Here is a 13409-nt window from a genome sequence, read left to right as displayed (position 1 = left end):
TCACAGAAAATTGTCTCTGCTCACCTGAGTAAACCCTGCGAGGCCTCCGAGGCGCTCGGGGAGAAGCATCAGCCGGGCTGAGTGCTCTGTGCGCGGGATGCAGCAGCCACATCAGGGGTTGCTCTTGGCATTGCAACAGATACAGCCCAAACGTCACCGTCATTGAGGGACAGTCCTGTCCTCACAGAGGCCCTCATCTCTGGCAAAGGGGAACCGAGAGGGAAGTGACCCACCTCAGTTCACAGTATCAGGTTTGACCACTCTCAGCTGTGGTCCAGCACCTCTGCCACTACATGTCCCGTGAGGTCTGCTCTCCCCTAGCTGTGCATGCTCAAGAAAGACTTTCAAGCAGTTGTCTGGGTCGTGGCTCTGGGATCTGGCAAAGAGTGGTGGCTGGTCCCTCAGTCCATGTATTTTTTTGATGCACCTTCTCCTCAGATGTTGTCCTGTGAAGCATTTTACTGCCTGAGGAGTCTTTGGCCAGCACATCCCAATGCTTAAGAAAGGTCCATGGTTCGCTGATCCAGCACTGGCTCCCCAGGTCTTTCTCTCACCTTCAGATAGGGAATAGCACATAATAAATCCCTTCCTTGCGATGACCAGTCAACAGACTGCTCGAGTCTCCCTTATTCTCCAGCCTCTTGTTTTCTTCCTGTAAATGTCTGAAATAATTAATTTAAGATTTAAAGACCCAAGTTACTGTAGTGTGCCCAAAATAATAAATGTCTCAGAATTTCAATTACCCTAAATGTAGAAGTGTTGGATCCCATTTCTGTATCTAATGCATCACACAGAACCATTATCCCCCCATCCATTAATTAGAACAAGGTCAGCATATTCCCTGATGTCTCTTCATGACTGCACAATGAACAAGCACTGCCTCTACTGTGGGTAGAGTCCAGTCAAAGATGTACAGCCCTTTCATAGGACAGCCAAATTTTGGCTACCCAAAATAAACAAGAGAGCAGTGCTAGGCTTTGGGAATAAACATATCTGGATAGAAAGGGAGAAGAGGACAAGGGAGACCAATCTGCCTGCGTGTCTTTGAGCTTAAACAAGAAGCTCAAAGACACGTTGCTCTAGGGAAATGCACAAAAGAGCCTTAACTACACCAAAGAATGGCTCTAAGAACAGAAAACATAAGATTTCTTTCATCCACAAAAGATTTCAAGAAATATGGAGAAGGGGAAATTAGGAAAAAAGAACAGTGGGGGAAAAGAAAAAAATGGTTTGGGTCAGGTCTAGTACCCATCTGTTCCCACGTCCCACCATCGTAACCCAGATTTGCAGCCAGTTCTATCGTGGTGGGCTCTTGAGCAAGAAAAAGATGCGAGCTCCCTCCTCAAGCCCACCCCAGCGCCTCCCACAAGGAAGAATTTACTGGACAAAGGTGCGAAGGAGGTTGGGGAAGAGGTACAGTCTCTGAGTACAAGCCGTTCCTCCATACTGTTCCTGGATATGGGGTGGATTAACACAGCTAGACAATCCCTGCCATCCCCTACATTTTGTCAAAGCATTGTCTGCTTCTGTCTCACCCCATTTCTGCATCAGCTCTCAAGACCTTTATACGCTGCCCAGACTCTAGCTGCAACATGACCATTCTGGTGCCTCAGATGTGCAAACTGCCCTTTCACTCCTTCTGCCCTTTGTTTTCCCACCTTCTCTGGACTTCCTCTGCCTGGCTTTCATTTTCAAAGACTCTGGAAGTAGTATTTTATTGTAATGGGTTTTATTATGATGATGTACAACATCCTTAAGTGCTTTGGTGAAGGAAGAAAGAAAGGTTGTGCTATAAATAAAATTCTCATCTACAATCAAAGGCACATAAATGATAGATGTGTGGGGGTGACTGCACACATGTACCTACAGGCAATTCCCCCATTGGGTGGCAGCTGCGCTGGAATCGACCAGGGTCGTTGTAAAGATGAGGGTATTTGCCAGTGGCAAACTTCCACAGCAAGTTACTTATTAGGGGATTCCCTCATAAAAACCTACATAGCATCCTCTGGACTAGAGCCAGAAAGACCACTCAAGGCAAAGGAACACCCACAGCACTGTTGCAAGGCAAGACTCAATACTGTGGCAGATGCTTTTTTACATTGACCTTAAAGATTCGCAGGGATGGCGACACAGCCGTCTTGGATGCTCTGTTCCCAGCACTGGTCTCGCAATATCAGTTTTCCTACTACTACATTTCTTGCAGACATTTGAACCCATTTCTGATTGTCCTGTACCTAGTAGAAACGAGGGATGGTGACCACCTTCCCCTCTGCAGCTCCTGTTCATGTGTTTGAAGACTGCTGTCATACCTCCCCACTCATTTTCTTTTTCAAAGCAAGGGAGTCATTTGAGTGGTGCTCCCGTACAGAACTGGCCTCTCAGCCAGCAAGAAGGACCTTTGATGATCTCAGACATGGCCGTTTAATCTGGTGGCTCCCTTCCAAAAACTCTTCTTCCCACAAAACTTCTCTCCCGTCAGTCCAAAAGCCAACGAGACTGAGAGCCAAGAGGTGAACAGGGAGCACCAGCTACAAACGCGCTGTCGACATGCTGCAGATTGGCATAAATGTTTCTGTTTCCACGGCATCTTTGACTCTTTAGTTCACTACATTAACTAACTCTTGTCCCTCATCTGGAGCCTCTGCCCATTCAAACTGGTCAATACACAGGCTACTCCTGCTAGAATCAATCCCCAATGTAACGTCGCTCGGCACATCACCAGCTGTTTTTTAAAATAAGGGTTGATTGGTTTAAGAGGTAGGGGACAGCAGGGGAGAGAGAGCAAAGAAAGTTTCCAACTCTTGAAGTGATTTTCCTTTGAGCTAGACTATGAATGAAGGGAGCCAGGGGAAGATGATGACACAGAGAGGAAACAAAACAAAACAAAGCTAAAATTAAAAAAAAAAAAAAAAAAGGCGCAGAGAAGAATAGAGGAGGGGGAGGGTATCAATCCTGCAGCTTTACAGACAGTATTAGCATCTTGTTGCCTAATGAGCCATAGACGTAACAGACACACCATGAAAATAAAAGAGGGAGGGAAAAGCAAGCATCAATAACACAGAAAAACAGCCACAGAGGCTGCTGTTAAGCGAATGTCACTTCCCTCGCATCCTCTGAGTCTCCCAGCCAGCTGCCCTCCTCCCTTCCCAGATGCTTGTTCTCTGGCGCTCTCTCCTAGCGCTCTGTCTCTGCAGTCAGTTGGTTATCATTATGTCCCGGGGTTTAGAGCTGACGGCAGCCAAGGGGCGAGATTCAAGAGTGGCTCCTCAGGGTCCTTTGCAAGGGCTAGCATCTCCTCCTCGCAGTGCAGAGGGGTGCTTCGGCCTCGCTAAAGTTAGGAAGAGAAGCGGCCAGAGCACGAGGGCACAGTCATGTTTACCTCTCAGCATGACACGGGTGGCTTTTCGTGCTCAGGAAAAGCAAAAAGAGCCACGCCTGTCAGCTTGGTTTAGCACAGCCACGTTTGGCGAGACGTTCCTTTGGCTTGAAAGCCCCACGCTCACTCACAGACTGAGCAACATTAAAGCTTCCAGAACAGCATCCACCGTCCTTAACAGTTATTTTAATGGCACAGGTTTTAGGCGCGTAGCTGGGGCAATGACAGGGGTCCCAGCCAGGCAGAGGCCTGCCACTGCCCCATCTTCTCACCTAGAAACCTCTGCCAGTAACCTGGGCATAAAATGCAGCTGGTTCTCAGTTAAACTATCTTTGCTCCCTTTTCGCACACAGAGGGATATGCCCTAGCCTGTTTCTTCCTCTTCTCTATTTCTTTCTCCTTCCTTAATCCATCACTCCCTCCCTCCTGTCTTTCTTTTTCATCTGCAGCTCCTGCACCTGCCTTCAAGGTTTATTCCTTTCCTGCGGGATTATTTGGAGGTTTGCTTGTGCAGGGCAAACAGCATTTCTGTAATAAAGCCTCAGCCACATTCCATTAGTGTCATTTCCATCTGCAGAAGTGAAGTGTCAGCTAATAAAAGGTAGCACAGACCCCTTGGGCAAGATAAAATGAGAGAGCACGAGAAGGAAAAAAAAAAAATCTACCGCCAAAGATGGAGAAATGATAAATGTCTTTCCAGAAGCAGAAGCACCTGGAATAGGAATAAGGGAGCACTGGGGGAAAGGGAGGGGGAAGGAAGGAGGGGGGTATATTATCTTTGCTAAGGGAGGTTTGTTTCTGGAAGGTCTCATTAACTCAAAAATCACCTGCTACCCATCTTCTCGGTACACTAAGGGCAGCATCCAGCCCCGCCGTACCTCTGCAGGGGGGTGTTAACGTGCAATTGTTGTTTGCAAGCGGTAATGGCCAGCGGGGCCGTGGGGCAGGGGCCAGCGCGGCAAGCAGAGAAAGCGACCCAGGCTGTGCCCTGCGCGGCCCTGCCGAGCCTCCTCTCCACCGGGAGGAGAGGAGACGGCGTGTCACTGGCCGCATCTGAGCTGTGAGACCCAAGGGCATGTCTCGGCAGCCAGAAACAAGTTTGTCTGCCTAAGCCATTCCCTGGCGCCATGTCAGATGTCCAACAGGTCCTCCCTGCCCAGGCGATCTGAGGACAAGCCCCTCGAGGCGCAGCACAGGGTGCATCTCTCCTGCAGCTTAGGGGCACCTAAGGCTTTATGACCCATTTGGTCCCTGTCTGCTCCCATTACACAGAAGGGAGGTGACTGCAAGGCTGCTGTGGCCTCGGTGTTGCCCACTGGCCCTCAGCAGCCCCACATGCTGTGCAGGGAAGCAGGAACATCAGTGGTCTCTTGTCTCTCCACAGTGCCCTTCCCTCCGGACAAGGACAGAGAGGCCCAGATACCACGCGGTGGGGAAAATAATAAATAAATTGAGTTTAGTCAGGAGCAAGGGCCCATATTATTCCTCCAACTAGAACTCATCTCCCCAGTCTCAGGTGATCTTTGGCTGAACTCAGGCTCCAACTCTGGAGAAGTCTCAGCTCTCTGCTGACTTTGTCCACGACATTCAGGCTTTCCAGGGCCAGATCACTACTACTCAACTTTGCAAGCAGCTCCCAGCTCCATTAGAGAAACACAACCCTAAAAGAGCGTCTCATTAGATTTATGCCAATGCAGCAGCTCTTAATGCCATAACCTATGGAGCTAACACAGGCAAATGTCACACAAATGGGTATGGTCACACAAAAAGGGTGAAGTGTGCCATTGCCCAGGGCTGTCAGGTCTCCAGCTAGGCCACTGAAGCTATTGGCAGCTGGCAGAAGACCAGAACCTTCAGGTTCTTTACATTACCCTGAGGAACACAATCAGTTCAGACTAAGCCCAAAGGCCACGTTCACAAGGTCTTCCCGAGCTGCAGTGTGCAACTCAGCCACAGGCATTTGTTCTGTGCTAAAACACGCATACACGCGTATAGTTTTTCTCAAAGCATTGGCCATGCCTTCTTCACTTTTGCGCTCAGAAACAAGGCTGTTGCCCTTTTTGTTCTTAAACCTAACAGCATTACTATCAACGTTTTGGAATGCAATCACCACAAAAACAAACCACCCCATAATACAGAAAGTTAATGGAATATCTGGAGCTGGTAGTGTTTAAAGACCGCAGGTTCTCTTTGTTGATCACCCAACAAACTCACGATAAATTGCGGACTTTCCTTTTGATTTTAAATGGAAATATTATCACCCGGTAGCCACTCTCCTGTCCTCACTGCTTTGACTATATATGGATTTTTTCCTGCATCTATATCGAAGCATCATCCCTGGGGGCACCGGCAGGGTTTTTAAGTCTGTGACAGATAACCGTGTCCCTCCAATTTCCTGGCTAAAAGCTTCCTAAATTCACCTAGCTCAGCACTCCAGGGAGCCAACTGGATAGCAGTTTGCTTAATAAAAGTTGCCTTTATACAAAGATCTAAATCCTATTTTCTAAGAACTGCCAGGGGATTTTCGGGGTGTAATCCACCTACTGCTGACCCTCCACAGCAAAGAAACTTTTATGTTGCTGGGTGGGATTTTTTCGTTTGAGAACAACACAGGCTTTTCCTGGCGGTGCTGGGGGACGGGGGTATGAGAGCACCCAAGGAATTTGCCACAGGCAGAGGAAAAAGGTTGGGCGGTTTTTTCCAACCTGCCGCACAGCCGGTTATCAATGACAACAGGAGAGAGCAGGGATTACTGAGGTGGCTGCAACTGTCTGAAATTTTACGCAGGGAAACGGTGGCCACGTTCAGTGTGGAAATCATCTGGACAAACAGAAGCTCTGAAGGAGCTTGGGAAGCCCTTTTTGCTACTTTAGAAAGAGACTCTCTTGTGATCCTATCGCTGTGTAGAGCATCCAAGTTGCTCCCAGGCAAGCCCTTGGGACTCCCAGCTGTGCCGAGACATCTCCGGTCTGATGTGAATGTGCCACTGTCTCACCCTCCTGCCACAAAAAACAGTCACCTGGGTAAAAATGAGGCCGGTGTGACAGGAATGATTAAAGCTGGGAACAAATATCCATCAATGATTCAAAATATTTGAGGAAGATTTGCTCACCTCTAGGGCCCAGAAAACCGTACTGTACAAGGCTCCTTTTCCCAAGAAGAAATTCACAATGGGCCTTTAAGCCTCTGAAAGGTATGCAATGGATTATTAACAAATGTGAGTGGAAGGGTAGCTCAGTTTAATGTCACCCTTATATATACACAGACTTCCATCCTTTCTTCACAGAAAGATTATCCTCCCCACGGACAGATGCTGGAAGTCATCCAAGAATTTAAGAACATTCTTTCATTCACAGGTGTTTTTGGAGCTTACAACAGCAGTGTTTATTCTAGAAGATGATGAGGGAGAGAATTGCCTTGGCCCTTCAATCAGCTTTTGCCCATTTCGCATCAGATTGCAATCTGATAATACTCAGTCCAAACTGGAACACTCTAATACAAACAGAAATGACTCCAGCAGCCGGAAGAGACGCTAATGACACAAATTAAGTGGAAAGACACTAAAGCAGGCAGTGCACATCAAGCACTTGTCCTGGTGGACAAGTTGAACGTGAGGCAGCAATGTGCCCCCATGGCAAAGCCCACAGTAACGTAAGCCGTGCTGAGCAGAGGGATGCCAGCAGGTCAGGGGAGATGTGGTTGCTCCCTTCTACTCGTCACTGGTGCGACACTCTGGTGAGTCCTCAGTCCAGTGTGGGGCTCCCCAGAGCAAGGGAGACATGGACGATTTGTAGAGAGTCCGGCAAAGGCCCATAAAGATGAGTAAGGGATTGGAGCGTTGGATGTACAAGGAAAGGCTGAGAGAACTGGGATTTTTTCGCCTGGAGTAGGGAACGCCCAGGGGGACCTTATCCATGTGTATCAACACCTGATGGAGGAAGTAAAGACGATAGGGACAAACTCTTCTCAGTGGTGCCCAGAGTCAGGACAAGAGGCAAAGGTCACAAACGAAAATACAATAAATAAGCACCTGCTGTGGCTCTTGCCTCCTTCCAAAGCAATATCCCACGCAGCAGCAGAGTCTCTCTCTTGGTCATGGCACTGACACTGGAAAAATCAGTGCCTGATTCCCACCTCCGTTTCTCACCGAGCCGTTTCTCTGGGGTCAGAGATAGGGATGAGAAAGTCCCTCTTCTCCTTGCTCAGAGGTCCAGGGCATGAGGTTGAATTCACCAGCAAAGCTTCAGCAACAGCAGAGAGGGAGAATATTTGAAAACCCATTTAGCTGCTGACAGCAGTCTAACAAAGGATGGTTACAAAGACATGCAGAGGCTGTGACAGGGGTGCAGTGAGTTAGGCTGGCGCTGAGAGACTTCAGTTACAACAGCAGGATAGGGAATCCGTAGGAGGAAAGAAATTATGACCTGACTGAGTGATATCAATTCTGCAGGGACTGAGGGGGGAAAAGAACCTACAAAGCTACTTAAAACTGTATCAAATACACAGAACGAGGGCCATGAACTTAAACATGTGGAAAGGTTGTGCCGCAAAAGAGCAGAGGTGGAAATCAAGAGAGGCAAAAATAAAACAAGCGCAACAGAAAGAGCAGTAAGAGTGAGCAGGATAAAAAAGAAGGTGGACAAGAATATTGACAAGTCAAAAACACTGATCCTGTGCTTCTTTAGCCAATAAGATTGGAAACAGTGCACCAGCTGGGCTCTGGGGAGGATGGAGAAAGTTCAGGCAGACCATGCACTGCCGCCCCCCCTGCTCCAGACAAAGGCCGGGGATTGCCCACACACGTGGTGTTACGTTGACAGCTATTGCTGCAAGGGGTAGATGTTTGACACCTTGCTGCATGTAGCAGAAAAGAGGAGAAAGTGAGTCACACCGCGGAAGAACCAGGTTTTTAACATCTAGAGGCACCTTAGAGTACTTCACGCAGCGAGTCACACGCAGAAAGCACAATGACCCTGCAAACAAATACATGGGTGTTACTGGCTGGCTGGTTTTTAAATGGCCAAGAAAGAGGATCTGTGCCACTAGGGTTTTTTTATCCTCACTTATTTTGCCCCAGCAGAGCCCCCCTCAGCCTGAGACTCAGATACACCTCAGCACCTCTAGCAGCCCATGTCTCCCAAGTGAGAGAAGGGAGAAGAAACCCCACAGGATTTTCTGCTGAGAAAAATGACATAAGCTGCCTTTTCTGGCCTGAGAGATGACCTCCTCTCTCCCCTACATCTATTTCATTAGATCTAAATTACTCCTGTTGCCAAGACTTTTGAAAGCAAATTGCCAAAGACCTTCAATCACTTTCCCCAGCTACTGGTTCCCCAACAGGACCCAGTACCCAGTCTGATTCTCACCGAGGCATGCTTTCTAGGCACAACAACCTAACCAGGACGCAGTGAGAGGGAGAGGCAGCACATGAGCCAGGAAATATGTCACACGAAAACCTCAGCAAAAGTTAGTAGAGTCAATTATTTTCATTCAGAGGTAATTTCCATATTCATTTGGACCCAAAAAGTATACCAAGGGACAGGAAGCAGCAATTAGAGGGAGTAGGCACGGGGTGAGAACACGTGTGTCTGATATCATCCCATGTCGGTGACTTCGACAGGACGAAGCTTTGGAGAGGGTTTTAGCCACAGATGGAGAAAATGCTGCCCCAACGAATCACAATGCTGGGAAAATTAATTAGCTACTGTTAAGTCAGCTACAAGTATACAAAGCTCTGTGCACACCCGAACTTTTAGCATTATTACAGAATCGCAACATAATCTGCCACCGCAGTCTTCCCAGACCAAGGCCAGGACCGAAATAGTAGGGCCTCTGGCCGCGGAGAGTGTGCTGCCATCGTAAGTGTGCACAGGGAGGCTGCTGCAGCCGAGAACTGAGACGAACCACTCCAGCAGCCTGGTCAGAGGGATCCCTGCTTCCAGAGAAAGTTTTTGACTGGGAGATAGGTGCAAGGGCAGGGCTGCGAGGGCAAGAGGCATCCAGGGTGGAAGAGGGAGAAAAAGAGGAATTTAGGGATAGACAGACTGTGTAATTTCAGGAGAGCCAAAGAGGTCAGAAGCACCGTACCTGCAGGTCAGACCCAGAGGACAGTAACAGAGCTGCCGACTGGCTTAGACCCGCAGGTGCCATAGGCTGGAGCTGAGGCACGTTCACAGACTTGAACAGGACATCAAAGGACGCCGAGAACTCGGCTCCAGCCCTTTTCAGCTGAGGGAAGAGAGATCTCTCTTGCCTGTGACAGCAGACCAAACGCTATAGTTTTGAGCCTGACTACGGAGTTGTCTCCTCTTCAGAAGAGACAGACCTGGCAGTCCTTCTGATTTGTACTGCTTTGGATGGGCATCAGCTGTCTGTTCCCGGATGGATACCTGGCTGGATACCAGGATGTGGGTGCATTCACTGTTGGATAACACGTGGATGTTGATCTATGTGTATCAGGAGTCTTCCAGATCTATGACGTATGATCCCGAGTGGAGTCACCGAACTTCCAGCTTTTGGAAGCACTGAAGGCGTCTGGCTGAAGTGTCTTTTTAAAGCTTCCTAGGCAGGTAAAGAGGGGCTTCAGAAATAGCAGTCTCCTTGCATTACAGCATTCACCATGCCCTGTCCCCCCTCCCTCCTCCTCTTGCTGTCTGAAATTTTTGTCCATCTCTGTGCACCCTCCATCGGGAGGCGGCCGTCCGGCTCTGTACTACACCAGCGTGTAAATATGCTGACATGCAAAGCGCACGTTTCCCCGCTTGCGGGAAACATGCTGCGTAATGAAAGAGCCTCCCAGCAGGAGGAACAGAACTTGCGTGCCAATTACCTTGGCACGCACCATGGGATCAAACGGGGCAAGAGCATAGCGGTAGCTACAGCAAAGCTGAGCTTTCCTGCCAGGCTCTGCACTCAGCTTAATGCTGCCTTGTAATGAAGTCGTTTTGGCCTGCAAGACACGCAGGCAGATGGGCTGTCATTCAGGGGCTACCGCCTGCACCGTCCGTTCCTTGGGGTTTGGACTTATTAAGGTCGGCGTTTTACAAACGCAATCAAGGAAGCAAGCTTGGGAGATATTACGGCAGCCATAAAAGTGTGTCCTGCTTCATCAGCACTTTTGAAAAATTAGTTTAAACGTCCTCCGTGGCAAACGGCATTTAGTGCCGCTCGGTGCAGGGGAGGGAGGCAGGAAAAAAGAGACTACACAGGATTTTTAAAAATAAAACTCAAACTCAAAGCGAGGTTGGCATGATGAGTAAATCACGAGCAACTGTCTCCCTACAGTGCCCTGCTGCATGGAATTCCTTCCTGATATAAATCAGTGCCATATCGAGCCAAATACAAAAGCTGTGCCAGCTCCTGCTGCATAGTTTACCTTACTCCAAGACACTAGCAGAAGTAGCGTCTCCATCTCTCCAGACAATTGCGGTATCTCACCTTACGGTGCGCCATGCAGCCGCACCATGGGTTTGTTGCTTATAATGCCACCAAAGCCACCCACCAGCTTCTACAGTCCCCAATATCATTGTATCATCATTCCTATTTCACATCTTCTTTCCCTCCGCTGCCACGGGGACTTGAAAGCAAACTCCATGGTGAACCTTAAAAATCAATTCCAACTACAGAACCTAATTTTCACTCCTTCCAAAAATATTTTATTTTTAGGTAGACATTCAAATTTTCCTCCAAAATTACTTTTCTCTTCCTTTCTTCTTTTAAACAAAATTATATCAGATGATTTTCAAATTTGTGAAAGGGTCTGGGGAAGGAGGAGGGAGGAACAATATGTATTCTCACAACTTTTCTTAAATATACCCAGACAAAAAAATAATAAACTAAATAGCATCATTCAGTGAAAAAAAAGCCTCGAGGCTTGAAAATGGGCAGCATGGCCCTAAAATACTAATTTGATTTTGCTGAGAAAAAGGGCAACTGGAGCAAAAGGAAAATAATTCTGCATCAGCTCTCCAGAGCATCCTTTCACAGCGACTGGTCCAGTCCCCTCCTTGCCGGGAGGAGAAATCGCACCCCCGTCCGGACCTCGCTGCACACTCTCCCTGCCAACCCTTATGAGTTCATGGTCTGCTGTCCCTGGGCTGCCGCTGGGCCAATTTGCATGAGGAAAACTGTAAATGTCACACCGAAACACACACAGTGGTATTCTCCCAGAGCAAACAAAGCCTAGGACCGGTAAGCAGAGAAAATTACACCCACAAAGCAGGTGTAAATCAGGCCCATCCCAAGTTTTGTTGCCTCACAAGTATTTGGCAAATTCAAAGCTTTCCTTTGGACAAAATCTAGTGTTTTCTTACTTTCCCACCATGAAGTTAAAACCCTTAGGGTACAAAGGGTGCTGTCACCCTGATAACACAGGACAAGGGACATCTCTGTCTCAAGGTGGAAATTATAAGGTTCCTTCTTCCCGCCCGTGGCAGTAAAAGGCTGGAAAGCCCACATGCTTCATTAAACACCGGCAGTTTAACTGGGAGACAGGACACAGCTTCACCCCACAGGGCTGGAGGCATTTAACTGGGATGCTGAAGTTAGAAATAGTAACTAGTGACCCTGGGCCGTCTCTAGGGCAGAGAGGTGTCTCCAAAGGATGATTCACTCCACTGAGGTCTCAACCCTGCGCAGGCGCCTTTCACACTGAAAGGGGAGGTTGTTTGGAAGCTAACGTAGATGCTTCAGGACAAAGTCTGGTGGGCTGAACCTGGGGTTTGAGACATCGGCTTTCGACGCGAAGTTCCCAAGTAGTGGGGAATCTCTGCTGTCTGTAGGGAGCAGCAGCTAATGACTCCTCCAACTAAAACCTATACTATTTTACCTCCGTCTGTGGGAACTAAACAGAATTTGTCTACACACACATCCATTTCTGGTGAGGGACCAGCAGACTGCCCACAGCTGCATCAGCCCCATAAGTAAATAAAACAGAGTCCAAATAAATAATTGCCATTAACTGGCACAAGTCGCCTAGCCCACACTGCACAGCAGAGCACACCGTCTTTCTGATTGAGTACTTCCTTCCCTCTCAGGCTTCCCTAATATGTTTTCAAAGACCGAAACTCTCCCACTATGCCTCAGGTAATGGAGAGTAAGATGGGAAAAACGTATATCAGTGCCTGTGACCAGTCTCTCAATGCTACGCCCAGTCAGCCATAAAGAAAGAAGGTGTTTAATAAGACCCTGGCAAGGGTCAAAACCGCCTTGTGATAAATCATTCGTTCACCTGCTTCCTGAAAGTTGTTCTTCCAGACCAGTGATGATCTGGGTGAGGTTTACAGTGGGTATTTTTCCCCTCTCGGTGCAAGATCACCTAGCTCTGGCAGACACATCCTATGGTCCCTCGAGCAGCAGAGACAGAGCTAATGAGGTGGCTGCGTTGCAGACCTCAGCCTGGTGGCATCAGGAACTGGCTAGGACAGTGAAAGGACAAGCTGATGTGGGGCACGACGGGCCCACCCCATCCCTCATACCAGAGGAAAGACTGCCTTCTCTCCATGCGTCTGAGCAAGCCCAGGATGCTAATCAGCTTCTCCTCTCCCCAATTTCTTCATTAGTTCCTTTCTTCAAAAAAATCTGTTTACTTCTTTCGTACCAGCTTTCCTTACACTGTTGTCCCAGTGCTCAGTGTGTACCTAAGCTAAAAGTTCCTGAGAGCATGTAAAGCCACTGGATTACATTTAAGCATTTAAGCACCCGACATTGTCATCACGCTGCTCCACTTTATGTAAAGGTACAGTGCTGGACAAGTGATTATGCAAAACCAGCCCCAAACCGGACAAACTATAGCTCATATTATCACAGTGCCATTCAGGTAATGTTGAGCCATGCTCAACATTTATGGCTGCTCCCTCCACAGGGTTCTGATTTCCAAGCTAAAGAAACAACCTTGACAATAGGAAAGTGAATTTCAGTGTGAGTAGGAAAAGTAAATAAGAGGGAAACAGGTGTATGTGGCCTGAAAGCTGCTCTCCAACCCTCCAAGCTCCTTTCCAGTGTGCCTGAGGTTCCCAAAAATTTATCTAAGGAA

At 48.2% G+C, this 13409-nt stretch overlaps 1 long non-coding RNA gene across 1 annotated transcript in view; it reads right to left on the bottom strand.

Moving 5' to 3' along the window:
- Positions 1-207: 207 nt before the first annotated feature.
- LOC141750066 (uncharacterized) overlaps positions 208-13409 on the bottom strand; it is an 83766-nt gene continuing 70564 nt past the window's right edge. The window contains exon 3 of the long non-coding RNA XR_012589552.1: positions 208-662. This is a non-coding gene — a long non-coding RNA (uncharacterized LOC141750066). The remainder of the gene's footprint in view (positions 663-13409) is intronic.

This window comes from Larus michahellis, chromosome 11, assembly GCF_964199755.1.
Source record: "Larus michahellis chromosome 11, bLarMic1.1, whole genome shotgun sequence".
Classification (NCBI taxonomy): domain Eukaryota; kingdom Metazoa; phylum Chordata; class Aves; order Charadriiformes; family Laridae; genus Larus; species Larus michahellis.
The sequence above is the reverse complement of the archived record's forward strand: the minus strand, read 5'-3'. Positions and strand labels throughout refer to the sequence as shown.